The 12,886-nt window shown below is 38.8% G+C and overlaps 1 non-coding gene across 1 annotated transcript; it reads left to right on the top strand.

Annotated features, from left to right (window-relative positions):
- Positions 1 to 4,696: 4,696 nt before the first annotated feature.
- On the top strand, positions 4,697 to 4,769 carry Trnaa-cgc (transfer RNA alanine (anticodon CGC)). The gene has a single exon. It is a non-coding gene; the product is annotated as a tRNA-Ala (tRNA).
- Positions 4,770 to 12,886: the final 8,117 nt, after the last annotated feature.

A 12,886-nucleotide genomic window follows, 5' to 3' on the forward strand; every position in this document is an offset into this window, starting at 1 on the left:
TGATTCTTTTAATTCTGATTTGTGCAACTCTTTAGATCGTATTTCGCTTGAAAATAAACTGTGTTATTATATGTTGACTTCAATCTTGATATTCTTCATTATGACACCGACAACAAGGTTAATGAATTTGTCGATAATTTTTATTCTCCTGATGTTTCCACTTATAGACCGTCCTACACGTATTAACCACATTATGTTACATAGCGAGTGTGTATGAACAAAATATCAAAAATATATAGTCAACCACCGTGTATATAATTTTAATAAGTGCAATGCAATGACACACTACTACTTATTCTGTGACTTTCATGGAAATAGCTTGATTCGTTTTGGCGTGACATTGCTAATTCTGAAAAGCGTCATAACACATGGATTCCTTTATCGTCCAGCCGCATTGTACAATATATTGAAGAAATCCTACATTATTTTATAGGAAATACACCAAATTTGACACAGCTTACAATGCTGAATAGTTCTTGATATGGGATCAAGTAAAACATTGCAATATGACATCAGATATTTAGAGGTAAGAACAGGACACAACAAATATACTGCATAACATTTTTCAAATAACTTACGGTGCTGAACGGTTTGTAATTATATTATACATTGTTTTGTCAACACATGGAATTCACAGTTTTTACGCAATATCCTGTAACTTCTATATAAACGTCCCATTCCAGAAATAAAAAAATCCTAAGAAAGCTAAGTACATTATATTTAACTTTTTTAGAATTTAAAACAATACTACCAATAGTAATGCTCTTCATACCTAAAAGAATACTACTTTCCCGGTATAAATCATTATGGGACACCCTGTATGTAGCAGAATTTGAACCTCTAAACTCAATATAAATATTGCTTAGTCGACCATTTTACCTACGAATTCCCGGGTTTCTTCACCTATCATTATATAAAGCGTCAGGTGTATTAGGTCCTAATATTCCAGAAAACAGATATCCGACTTTTTCTTATACAATATGTAAATTGATTCAAACTCATTTCATAAACAAAATACAGAAACTGAAAAAGAAATTTTTGTTTTTACTATCCCCTACCGTGTGATAGACGACAGGCAGGTCCAATATTATTTAGTGGATGCCGGCGAAGATTATGTGTTTACGAACTAGACCACTCCCACTGACTAAGAATATATTTTAGTATATAAAAGTTTTTAGTTTTCATAATTGCAATTTGTTAATGTGATAAGTCTATAATTCTGCTATGTAGGCTAATAGGTTCCGGTAGTTAAAATACCCAATTTTTTTTAAATCTTTCAACGGAATCAGAAGGTAAATAAATAAATATTTACCTGCAAATATTTTCGGTAACTAATTAGTCGATGGCGCTATGGAGTGATGTTTGAGTTAGCATCTAACTTTCCTACATTTATAGTGGAATCAATGTTTTTTGACATCCTTACACCTTGAGAACTGAAGAATGAAACTATAATTGTTTTCATTTTTAACATGCCCCCCTATGCTTCCCACGAGTGTTCAAAGAACCAACATTTAATATTTGTTCTATCATGTTGTAATATACCACAAATTGTTCCTCTTATAGTTAGGATTGAAAAAGTCAATTGGTATATTGCACTAGGGTGCTTAGTTCAGGGGTTATAGAGTAAATAAGGTCAAATGTCAAATATCTCACGCACAGAAGCCAAATTTGCAAATGCACTGCTTCAATTGAAATTTGTCATAAATTACTCCTCTGGGCAAACCAACCAGGAAAGAAATGTATTTGAGAAATGTATATATAACTTCATAATCGGGTGAAATCATGGGCCAAATGTTATGCTTGTCTATATTTCTATTGGACTTTGACTGCATGAACTCTGAAGGGGACATGCCAATACAAAAATGCATTAAAATTGTGAGTTAAGTATATGTTTGAGATGTCTATAGGGGAGTAATTCGAGTCCAGTTTCGATGAAATCGGATCATTTTTTAATTTTGACCCCTTTATATAAAATTTTTAAAATTTGACCTATTCAACCTTATAACTTCTGAACTGAGCACCGTAGAAAAAATATGACAATTGACTTTTTTAATCCCTGTGATGAGAGGAACAATTTGCAATACATAACAACATGATGAGACTATCTTTAAGTTTTGGTCCCACTTTGACCTTCGACCCCACGTGGGACTCACAGGGGGCACAGACAAAAATGGAACCAATCACAGTTTTATCATTTAAGGTTTACGGATTCCAAATAACATTGGTTCCACTAATGTAAGAATATAAAATCCCTAACCCATAGCGCCCTGTACTATACAGGGTGTCCCAGATATATTACCTAGTGAATATAATTGAATGTAAGTCGAGAAATATACATTAGAATCAAAATATTTAAAATGAAGCGCATAGCCTATGTTATTGTGCATCACATACGGACATTTTATTTGACTGGGTTGAGTGGTTGCGAAGAAATTAACAATTACATAATGCGCGCATCAATGCAGTTTATTCCAAGTTTGATCAACAGGCGCTTTTTCATACTCACCTCTTCCTAAAGTTTGTGTAAAAATTTAGTCCACGTTATCTTTTTTTATAATCCGACGGTGTTATGTTATTCATGCTTTCACTGAAGATGTCCGAGAAAACTTTGATTTCTGCAATTGGAAGCTTTCCAACTTTAATTCTTTAGGTTGTGCAAATATGTTATATTTTAACTTTCCATTTGAGCCACAAGAATGACAATGATCAAGTGCTTTTAAGCTACGTGTGATTTTTGATACCATGCAGCATTAATGCTGAAGTTTTCAAAGATTGCATTACAATTTCTTGGAAATATTTAAAAAACATTAATGTGTGTGAGAACATTTTTTAAGCCAGCTGGAATTCTTTATGCTATAATTCCGAGCATAATCTTACATGCAAGCTTACATTTTCAATATCGTGCAGGCTTTCAAATTTGAACAAAACCTAATTAAATGTTTTGCAAGAAACATATTGTTTATAAAGAACGAAAAGGATTTCACCGAACAAAATGTGACTCCTCGCCACAACTGAGCCCGGATGTCGCCAGTGCCACTATTGAGATATGCTCCATCGAACTTAACAATAAACAATAGGAAAGAAAGGATTTATTGACTGTTTTATTGATTTTTCAACTTAAATGTCAAGTACTATAGACATGATATACATCATTTTAAAGCTAATTTCAAGCAGAATATTTTGGTTGAATATCTCAAAAATGATGATTGGCGACATCCGGGCTCAGTTGTGGCGAGGAGTCACAAATATGAAGCCCATTGACAGTTATTAACCACTAGTGCGCATTGTGTTGAATGATCTTTCTTTCAAACTTGAAATGAAGTGAATTGACGCATGCGTTATGCAATCGCTAATTTCTTCGGAATCGGTCAACCGATTCCAGTAAAATTAGCGTAAAAGATGCAGAACAAGATAGGCTACATGCTGATTTTTCGATTTTTGAATTCTGATGTATATTTCTCGACTTGCGGCCAAATTTATTCGCCCGGTAATTTTTTTTGGGACATATCATATGATTCGCTTATTTTCAAGTATATGATATTGACACTAATTAATGACATTTGGCGATATTTTGTGTTTTTTGAGAAATAAATGGACAGCGAATATTTACATTCTTTACAAGAAAATGAGGCATGCGGGTTGCCATTACTTATTTGTTTCTGTTGCCATATTGATTTATATTATACAAATATTGACTGCTATGAGGGGCATGGTTAAAATTATACGCCCAAGGTGATCTCAAAACCATGACTATGCCCCGAGGCGTAGCCGAGGGGCATAGTCATGGTTTTGAGATCACCGCCGGCCTATAATTTTAACCATGCCCCGAATAAAAAGCAGTCAATATTTGTTTTATATACCAAATCTTAAGATTCTTGTCATCTGTTTGGTTAAAAGCATCGATTTTGGGAAGAGAAATTAATACTAGTTTCAATGCGAACGGCATACAGATTACAATCTGCGATTTCTGCGTAATTATAGCGCGTGAAAACATTAACGCGTGCGTAATATCATTTTACGCTAGGAAAAACGCGCAGTTTGATCGTGACGCACGTGACCGGTCCAAAGTTCATTTCCATGGACCGGTCCATAGTTCATTTTGCGGGCATAGTTAATTCAATGACTGCACTTTCAACCAATCAGATGACAGGAATCTATATATGAGGTATATATTAAATGATTAATATGTTCTTGATTCATGTTTCTTATATGTTCTCCGGGCATTCTTTAATCGAGTAAAGTAAGTAATAAGTAAATGAGTGAATAAATAAACAGATTAATAAGTAGGCAACTGAATAAATAACTAAATAACTAAGAAAATAAGCAGGCATCAAGTAAGTAAATAACTAACTAAAGGATTAAGTAGATAAATAAGGAAATAGATAAACAACTAAGTAAATAAATAAATAAATGATTAAGTAAATAAATAACTACAAACAACACATTACATACCAGTATACGAGATCAAGTCATGATGCTTACCCGCCAGCCTAATATCATCATACAAACAATGGATGAGGCTTACGCATCATACACTGGAACTTAAAACATTAAAACATTACTCAAATCAATTGATCTCGTATTTGATTGAGTTTACGTACACTGGTATAAAATGTGTTGTTTGTACTGTTTGTACTGTTTACCTTGACTGCTCATATCCATAAGTACCAGACTTGAGTGCTGTTTATCAGGGACAGTCTGTGTAGCTCAGGGGTTAGAGTGTTCGCCCCGCAAGCGAGAGGTCTGGGGTTCAAGTCCCCTCACAGGCAGGTAGTTTTTACTCTGGTATATCTCCCTATGCATGTCATGTTTCCATTTGAATTTTCATATTTAATTTTGCTAGTGTGCGATGCGTAATTCTTCTTTCCCCTGTATATTGATTATATTAAGAATAACGATTAAGCATCATTCATTTGATCTCGTGCGCTAGTTTGTAAAGTTGGAATGTCTATGTTCCAGTGTATGATGCGTAAGCCACTTCCCTTGTTTACAGTTTAATAGTGTTTAAATCCTTTAACTTTAATTTCAATGGTAATCGATCCACTGAGAGATAATATTGGAAGAGTACTGACTATGTTATTAGTAGCATATACTTCAAACGCGTTTTTCTCCGAAATGTATTTTGCATTTGTCCTGCACGTGCTCTTCAATTATGGACAGTGATCATCATTCTTTCAACAACTCTTCCTATACCTTTGGAGCCAAGCGTTGTTAAACGGTGATGAATCCACACTTTTACTGTAGCGTATACGCGAACGCGAGCGAGACTACGCGTTACGCGAGAGCGCGTAAAATTCGTCATGCCTGGAACCTTTGTGCGTATGCAAGCTTACAAGTTGAATTCAGTATTTTCAGGTAGCGGCTAAACTTTGCCGTTTTATTCTGTAGTTTTATTGCTGATATTAACAGAGAAATCATCGAAGTTATTGTAAGACAATGATTAACTGACATTTCCTCGTAAAATAATCGTGAATTATACCATAGACCCTTATACGATCTTTAGCTTCTGTTCGTTGTTGAAAGGGATTCAATCATGTTTCACCGTTGTTCATCACCATTTAACAACTCGCGTCCGGCGCGTCTGCGTGGTTTACTTCGCTCGGTCATCCATGTCATTGGCCTTCAAATGCATTCAATATTCAGCTATATTTTTAAAATACATGGTTTATGTACTGAATATACTGCATGTCCACTATCAGCAGAAACTTGCCAACATCTAGATACTCTCAATCTTCTTCGTCAACCCTGCATGATCCACCATCATGATATTCCTCTTATTGGACACAAAAAAGTTTGAAAGGAAACGTTGGCGTCACTGGGGTAAACGTGGTGGGAAAAAAGACAGCCTAACCTTCCCAAAATGTTACCTCTCAATACCAACAGTATTTATGACTAACGCTCAATCTATGTTAATAAGATGGATGAAGTTGATATTTGTGAGGGCACGGTGGTTCAGTGGACTCATAATCTGAGAGCTTGCTTTACGTGCGTGGGTTCGAGTCCCCGTCCCGCCACCGTGTTGCGCCCTTGGGCAAGGTGCTTTGTTTCGATTGCTTCACCCCACCCAGGTGCAATGGGAAGCTGTTAGGGGTAGTAGCAGTCGTTATACTGATGAACCCTGCGCCATTTGTATGCAGCAAACGTGGTTCCGACATATTCTATTAACGGCGGAATAAATGTAAAGCGCTTTGAGGCTGTTTACGGCATAAAGCGCTATATAAATATCTACATTTATTTTATTTTTATCTGGCGCCAAGAACATATTAATATTGGTATCATTAGCGAATCCTGGTTCACCCCTGAACATCTCGGGTTACTCCTTGTACTCCCAAAGTAGAGAAGCTTGCCGTAGTGGTGGTGTGTCCATCTATGTTAAAAACGATATCCCTCAAAATACTTGACATCCAGGTACCTGAGGAGCTGGAACGTTTGTGGGTTCAAGATAGGCCTCACCGATTACCAAGAGGAATATCTGCTATAACTTTCTGTTGCGTCTACATAGTAACTGATTCCCCTTTCCAACCTGTTCTCGAGAAGCACCTTATCGAAACGACTGACCATCTTCGCACTTATCCTGAAAGCGGGTTCTGTATTTCTGGTGATTTCAACCGAATGAACATAAAAATTAATGCTATAACCCGTGGTAATGATCTTAATCCGATAATCACATTTCCTACTCGAGCCCAGGCAACCCTGGATCTCATTCTAACTAATATCCAAACTCATTATTTACCACCATCTGCTCTCTCATCAATTGGTAAAAGTGATCATGCATGTGTTCTATGGAAGCCTAAAAACACCACTGCTAAGAACACAGTTAAGTCCAAGATTCCGCGGCCTTTTCGTGATGATAATATCAGAGCATTTTGGTAGATGGATTCAGGATCAGAGTTGGAGTGAGGTCCACGGATGCAATGGTACTCAAAATAAAACGGGTGCTCTGTATTCTGTGTTAAACACGGATATGGAACTTTACTTTCCTACTAAATGACTAAAAATTCATCAGACTGATAAACCGTGGATCACTCCACGTATAAAGAAACTCATATCAAAACGTCAAGCAGCATTTGAAACTCAGTTGCGTAATGAGGTGAAAAGAGAAATTGAGAAAGCTAAACATTTTTCATAATTCCATGGTTCAGACCCAGAGGATGATTTAAGCACTTCCCAGCAAGTCTTGCGGTTAGCACAGCTGTGTGAGTGAACATGACACGACTGCCCGCCCACTGCATACACACGTGCATGGTTAAATTTGAATTTGGACAGATATATTTACAGTAAAAACACCTTCAAAAAGTTGGTAGATTTCACATTTTATGTTATCTGCAGAAGGTGTGAATTATCCTTCATGCATACATCACTTTAGATCTGAAATCGACCAAGTAATAATGACACACGAGCAATTCTAAAACAACATCTTTTGCACAGAGTTCAATGGGATTTGAAAAGTAAAGTGGCAGTTGAAACTCTAGTGATAACACTTTTACAGTGCATGATGGGGCTTCCTTAAATCATCCTCTGGTTCAGACCAACCTTAAGTTCGCGCAATCGCTTGCTAAATCAGAGCGTACCAACATGTTGCTCCCTCCTAGTAGAAGTGAAGTCCATGGAACACAGCTGAGAAATACAGCCCATATCTCCAAATTGCGTGCGCGCACAAGCAGATTTGCCGAAAGCCCCATTCCCTACTACATTAATCTGCTGAATAAGCAGTAGTAGGTTGCGTGCTGGTGGCTTCCCATTATGCCCTTTTGCATCTCTCTGCTGTCCTCCATGCCAAGTTGCCTTTTTTCTTTTCTTTTCTTTATAATTATGTGTAATTGGTTTCTTTCATAATATTTGTTTCTTGTGTCTTGTATGCAATTCGGCCGCCCAGTCATCCATGTCATTGGCCTTCAAATGCATTCAATATTCAGCTATATTTTTAAAATACATGGTTTATGTACTGAATATACTGCATGTCCACTATCAGCAGAAACTTGCCAACATCTAGATACTCTCAATGTTCTTCGTCAACCCTGCATGATCCACCATCATGATATTCCTCTTATTGGACACAAAAAGTTTGAAAGGAAACGTTGGCGTCACTGGGGTAAACGTGGTGGGAAAAAAAGACAGCCTAACCTTCCCAAAAATGTTACCTCTCAATACCAACAGTATTTATGACTAACGCTCAATCTATGTTAATAAGATGGATGAAGTTGATATTTGTGAGGGCACGGTGGTTCAGTGGTTACGGCCTTGGACTCATAATCTGAGAGCTTGCTTTACGTGCGTGGGTTCGAGTCCCCGTCCCGCCACCGTGTTGCGCCCTTGGGCAAGGTGCTTTGTCTCGATTGCTTCACCCCACCCAGGTGCAATGGGAAGCTGTTAGGGGTAGTAGCAGTCGTTATACTGATGAACCCTGCGCCATTTGTATGCAGCAAACGTGGTTCCGACATATTCTATTAACGGCGGAATAAATGTAAAGCGCTTTGAGGCTGTTTACGGCATAAAGCGCTATATAAATATCTACATTTATTTTATTTTTATCTGGCGCCAAGAACATATTAATATTGGTATCATTAGCGAATCCTGGTTCACCCCTGAACATCTCGGGTTACTCCTTGTACTCCCAAAGTAGAGAAGCTTGCCGTAGTGGTGGTGTGTCCATCTATGTTAAAAACGATATCCCCTCAAAAATACTTGACATCCAGGTACCTGAGGAGCTGGAACGTTTGTGGGTTCAAGATAGGCCTCACCGATTACCAAGAGGAATATCTGCTATAACTTTCTGTTGCGTCTACATAGTAACTGATTCCCCTTTCCAACCTGTTCTCGAGAAGCACCTTATCGAAACGACTGACCATCTTCGCACTTATCCTGAAAGCGGGTTCTGTATTTCTGGTGATTTCAACCGAATGAACATAAAAATTAATGCTATAACCCGTGGTAATGATCTTAATCCGATAATCACATTTCCTACTCGAGCCCAGGCAACCCTGGATCTCATTCTAACTAATATCCAAACCCATTATTTACCACCATCTGCTCTCTCATCAATTGGTAAAAGTGATCATGCATGTGTTCTATGGAAGCCTAAAAACACCACTGCTAAGAACACAGTTAAGTCCAAGATTCCGCGGCCTTTTCGTGATGATAATATCAGAGCATTTTGGTAGATGGATTCAGGATCAGAGTTGGAGTGAGGTCCACGGATGCAATGGTACTCAAAATAAAACGGGTGCTCTGTATTCTGTGTTAAACACGGATATGGAACTTTACTTTCCTACTAAATGACTAAAAATTCATCAGACTGATAAACCGTGGATCACTCCACGTATAAAGAAACTCATATCAAAACGTCAAGCAGCATTTGAAACTCAGTTGCGTAATGAGGTGAAAAGAGAAATTGAGAAAGCTAAACATTTTTCATAATTCCATGGTTCAGACCAACCTTAAGTTCGCGCAATCGCTTGCTAAATCAGAGCGTACCAACATGTTGCTCCCTCCTAGTAGAAGTGAAGTCCATGGAACACAGCTGAGAAATACAGCCCATATCTCCAAATTGCGTGCGCGCACTTAGCAGATTTGCCGAAAGCCTCATTCCCTACTACATTAATCTGCTGAATAAGCAGTAGTAGGTTGCGTGCTGGTGGCTTCCATTTGCGTATTTTGGGGCTTTGGGGCGCCAGCCCCGGGGTCAAAGTAGTAGGGGCGGCAAAAACGAAGGGCGGCGGAAGAAGAAGGGCGGCAAAAACAGGGCGGCAAGAACGAAGGGGTTAGCAAAACGAATTAGCAAATAAAAAAGGGCGCCAAAATTGTAAATGCATAAAAAATTTAAAAAATGTTGCTTTTTGGATGCTAGCTTCTAAAATCCTTTTTTTGTTTTTTTTTTTTTTTTTTTTTGCTCTTCACTTTTTCAAACGACCGTGAAAAAAATTGGGTCAACCTTTTCGAGCTGTTAAGGAAGGGGCGGCAAAATTGTTTCTTCTTCAGCCCCCCGGGGTTGGGGCGGCCACGGTACGCCACTGGCTTCCCATTATGCCCTTTTGCATCTCTCTGCTGTCCTCCATGCCAAGTTGCCTTTTTTCTTTTCTTTTCTTTATAATTATGTGTAATTGGTTTCTTTCATAATATTTGTTTCTTGTATGCAATTCGGCCGTTTGGCCGCGATGTTGTGCAGGTTAATAAAATCAAATCATATCACGTACGCCACTATGTGGGATCACAAACATTCCTGCTTCTAGCATCACCAAAGAGGGGCAAAGGCAATAAAGGAGCTTCAGAAATCGAAAGGTACGGTAAGGTGTAAGATAATGATATCCATTAAGGGATGTGGCTATAGGAATAAAGACCAAACAAACAAATTCTTGTTTAAGCCGTAATATTGTAGTCTTTCAACCCTTTCACAACTTCAGCTGTGTAACTTACAAAAAATCCCGCATTAAGCAGGCAAAGTTCGCTAAACTGAGGTCTGCTTCAATTGCCAACCTTTATCGAGGGGCGAGTTTGAGGTTGTATAGTCATCTATTACCTACACCATTTTTCACCCCGATATGGCAGTGACGTCAACGCGTTGAAACGACTGTTTCGCTCGCGCATCTATGCGGCGTATGTACACCAGCGCTTTGATCGAACTCTAGCGAGTGAGGCTGCACCTAATAAAATTCGCACAGTACTGACGTGACGTCACTGTCACATCAGGGTGAAAATGGTATTAAAAATCGCAAAGCAGCCAAATTTGTCATAGGTTTGAATAGCTAGTAGAAAAACCGTGAATATAGTGTCAGAAAGTCTCACACATCTTAGCCCTTGTCGTTAATGTGACACCGAATGCAGCGCCATTTTTGGAATATATTCGATCATTGTGTGGGCAAATATTTGGTCAAATGTAGGCTAAATAGCCCTAAATCATGAATCGCATAATCGAAATAATACCAACCAGCAACGGACATTAAGACAACACTACGTGTGAAGTTTGAGGTAAGTAAAGCTTTTCCTTGTTATAAAAAACAAGGAAAAAGCAGTAAGTTTTTTCACAACGCGATATATTAAAAAAGTACGTTTTGAGAGGGCCTAAGCTGGTTCGTTTGATTCTAGTTTAAAATCTGTTCATCACCGGCACCTGCAGTCCGATTTGGTATCTATGGTTTCATCAAAGTCTTGGGAACTAATGTGGATGGTATTTTGGTTAACAAAAACGATACTGTTAAAAATATCGGTATTTATGCAAGCGACATTTAGACGAGTCAATTTACGTTTGAGCTATGTAGACAATATTGGAACATCAATATGTTTTGTATCATACACCGAGTTAACTCCATATTCACCTCATTTTTTCAAAAATCTTAGTCTAAAAGAGGGAGAGAGGATAAGAGGGAGACGCGGGATGTGATCTAAAGAAGGAACAGAGGAAAGAAGGAGAGGCTAGGTGACAACAAAGCAGAAGTTGATTAAAATGAATTAAACGAAAAGACTAATCAATCTTACTATATTAATAGCGGATAGTCCCACGTTTTTTTTTGTCCATAAGGCTTTTTCAGTTTTGATCGAAGCATCATGAAATTCACACTGGAGATAAATTATAAGACGGGAGGGGCAATAAACTATATATTCGGGGGAAATCGGTCAAGAATTGGCCCCTAAATCTGTAAAAAAAACAGAAAAAGATTGGGTATAAGGTTGTCTCGAAAAATTTCGCAAATGTCAAATCTCGCAGTTACTAGGCATATCACATGGCTAATCTAAAGTTTATATACATCATCATGGCGATTGAAAATAGAAGCTTTATGAAATAGGACCCTGGTTCTATGGCTTTAATTCTGTGGTCTTCTCATGCTAATATTGGGTGTGTGCGGGGGGGGGGGGTGAGAGGAACAATAAAATAGCAATTCGGTATGGGAGAAATCCATCGCCATAGTATTGACTCTGTTCAGTGATTCTCCCTGTTTTAGAGATTACTCGGCGAGCGGGGGTCCACTAGCCTGAATCCTTCTGGCCTCTAATGGCGGCGCCTTTTTTACCCACAATCCTTCACGATGCCTTATGGAGCGGCTGTGCGCGAGTATTCGAGGACTGGAGGATCGAGTCTAGGGGCCCACGCGGGGCGCGGGCACTCCCGCTAGTCGTTAATAAATTAGGGAGTGTTATTGTGTCAAAATATTTACCGCGCGAAAACTTGTCTGTCTTAGCAACGCCACAAACTTGCGTGCGTGTCTTAGTAGGGTCATAAAACTTGCGCGTCTTATAAGCGTAACACACGCACACTGACAGCGTCGCGCATATCGAGTTTCAGCCAGTAATTATTATTCCGTTGAAAATAAAGTCTTTTATCTGAAAAGTGCCTAGTGCACGAAACTAGTTAGTAATAAATGATTAATACAAATCAAAACTGTTAGTTTGCCTTCTTTGTTTTATACATCATACTACTAATTACAGAGTGTCCGTCTGTCCGACGCGCGCTATCGTGTGCGCGTGGTGCAATATCGTGTGCGTGCTATCGCAGAGTATCAACGGGCGTGTTCGCGGAGTTCCGACGGACGCAGTGCGCGCATCGGAAAGCATCACAGTGTAACTAACAGGCCAATAGGCCAATTTTCAACACAAATTTCAACACGGAACAGGCCTATTAATTTAAGTAGAACCCTGTTATTAGTATCGGCCTACATGGGCGTCAATCCCGGGGACGTCGCCCCCCCCCCACCACACACACACCTTTCGGCTAAATGGCTAATTTTTTTGTTCTTTTCAGCCACTTTTTGGTAATTTTGGCAGATTGCACCCCACCCCCTAAATTTCAAGCCGGATTGGTGCTAAAGACGGCCTACATCCAGATACTAATTTTGGGGTATTTTCGAGGTCCTTCAATGTAGTAGCAGCTAAGGACAGGGCTTGGAAGAGGCGA

Source organism: Amphiura filiformis, chromosome 14 (genome assembly GCF_039555335.1).
Source record: "Amphiura filiformis chromosome 14, Afil_fr2py, whole genome shotgun sequence".
NCBI classification, from domain to species: domain Eukaryota; kingdom Metazoa; phylum Echinodermata; class Ophiuroidea; order Amphilepidida; family Amphiuridae; genus Amphiura; species Amphiura filiformis.